This window comes from Juglans microcarpa x Juglans regia, chromosome 8D (genome assembly GCF_004785595.1).
Source record: "Juglans microcarpa x Juglans regia isolate MS1-56 chromosome 8D, Jm3101_v1.0, whole genome shotgun sequence".
In the NCBI taxonomy this organism is placed as follows: domain Eukaryota; kingdom Viridiplantae; phylum Streptophyta; class Magnoliopsida; order Fagales; family Juglandaceae; genus Juglans; species Juglans microcarpa x Juglans regia.
In genome coordinates, this window is record NC_054608.1 from 24,494,064 (window position 1) to 24,496,409 (window position 2,346).

At 35.7% G+C, this 2,346-nt stretch overlaps 1 pseudogene; it reads left to right on the top strand.

Moving 5' to 3' along the window:
- Positions 1-273: 273 nt before the first annotated feature.
- Positions 274-392, top strand: LOC121243785 (annotated as a pseudogene).
- The last annotated feature ends 1,954 nt before the right edge of the window (positions 393-2,346 follow it).

Below are 2,346 nucleotides of genomic sequence, written 5' to 3' on the forward strand. Positions count from 1 at the left end.
AACTGGATAAGACATGGTACATAGGGATCCTCTGATGCAGTCATTCTATTTCTCAATTAAAAATTCAGGTTAACTAGGAAGAAGTCCAACAACTTTGGACCAGACATTACGGTTAATACATGTGCTAGGCTGTCCAGATTGAGTTTGCTTAAAATAGAATTGTGCAAGGTATGATGTGCAAAAGTGCCTATTGGTCGGTGGAAGTGAAAGCAGGAAACTTGGTATTTATGATTTATTTATATATTCAAAGTTTTGTGTTTTGTAAATTACCGCGAATGTGTTCATACTAGCACTTATGCACCAAATCCCATTAGAACTCTATAGTTAAGCGTGCTTGGACGAGTGTAGTACTTAGATGGGTGACCTTGTGGGAAGTCCCGGCCACGTCTTGCACCCCTCCTAATTTACCTATCAAGAAAAATTCTAATTGGTAATGTAGATATGACCCATGGATGAATAAGAGGCCATGACATTTGAGATGATGAGTTGAGCTTGTGGGTGTTTAAATGGATGGTATTGGTTTTGTAAATGGCCCCAGAAGCTTGCGGCAATTGCTAAGTTTCCACAACTGAAGTTTTTAGAAAAAAGTCATTAGCGGCCAATGATTCCAGAAAGGTATTAATTGCAATCCTTGACTCCTCAATAGCTTTGAGAAGTGCCGGTGAAATTTCCTTTCCTCTTTCAAGATGCTCATCAATGTAAGTATTGATTCCCTTTTGACACAAAGCATCATATAGATGAGAAAGAAAGTTTTGTCGAACATCTTCACCTCTAAAACTTGAGAACACATCATAAGGCCATTCAGGAGTACTGAAAGAGAAAGAGGGAAAAGCTCAGAAACATTTCTAAAGCAAAAAATGCAGATGATTCTGCAAAATGTATCATGATCAGTATCCTTTGAAACACAATACCTTGTTGGCTTCTACATATTTCAAGGATTGTAATTGTGTCCGAGGGAGATTATGTTTTGAAAGGCATGCGACCTTTATTTAAATGAATAAACTCTATAGTTCAGAAACAAAGAAAAAAATAGATAAATGAGAAATATGTTGATTCCGTTCATTTAAATGAATAAGTGACGGTGCACCCAAAAACTTTTCGACACTATGATTGCGTAAATACTGCAACTCAAGAATGTTAGTTGGGAGATGCATAAGGTTCTTGCGGCCTTTTATGTATAAATCATGAAGGCAAGTGAGATACCCAATGGATGAAGGCAATTCTTTTATAGGAGCTTGGTCGAATTTAATGACTCTTAACCATTCCATCTCACACTCAATATCAAGAAAACTTTGAAGGCTTGAACAATCTTCAAGGACAAGAGATTCTAGAGATCTCATCGTAAGGCTTCTTGGAAAACTTTTAAGTCTAGAGCATCCGAAGAATGATAAAGAGGTCAGATGATCATTGGACCCAACAGAATCATGAACCTCAATTAAACTTTCACAATTACGAAGATACAATTCCTCTAAATTTGGGAGCCTTGAGATATCAGGAATTTTTGTTAGGAATTTACAATCATAGAAACTAATAAACTTCAGGTTTTGAAAATTCTGAAGATCAGGAAAAAAAACAGAGAAATTAGATTCAAAGAAGTTCAAAACTAATTTGAAAAGAAAAAGTGTGAATCTTCAATCTCAACATCAACATTCTTAGGGAGCACACATGGATGAACTTTCACTTCAATCTTATAGGATTTCCATGAGCAGGTTGTGTATGAAATGTCATGGAAATCTAGTGAGACAATAGGTCATGGAAAAGAGGTATTGTGTTTATTCCTGCCGGGCCTGAGTGGATTGATGCAGCTTACCTGGTTGAAATGAGTAGGGAATATTGTGTCAAATCCAATTCAAAAAATGATCATGAAAGTCATTCTATGCTATTCCCACATCTGGAAATTGATAAAGAAGTATCCAAAGTCTAAAATTCCCATAAGGTGCAAGTTTACAAGCCAATGGCTACAAGTAAATGAACAAAGTGAAAAGCTTACAAGCTAATTAAAGTGCACATGTTCTACAGGTCTTTGAGTCATTCTAAAATTATTGAGCAAATAAATTGGGCTCTTGTTTCTTAATTCAGTAGGATGATTATGATTGTTGCAAATCATAAGATTGTATTTGCATATATAGTGTTCCTAAATCCAAAAGTTGAGATCAATAGAGTGAGTTGCCCATAATCCAAACCAGCCAACATATATGAGCAATTTTAACATTATATATGAAACATATGGAAACTCTTTAATTTCAATGACAAATACCAAATAAAAAGTTAAACACAGTATTGAGAAAAATGTCTCGAGACGATCTCTCTGTGGCCCAGGCATTTCCCATATCCAATACCGACCAA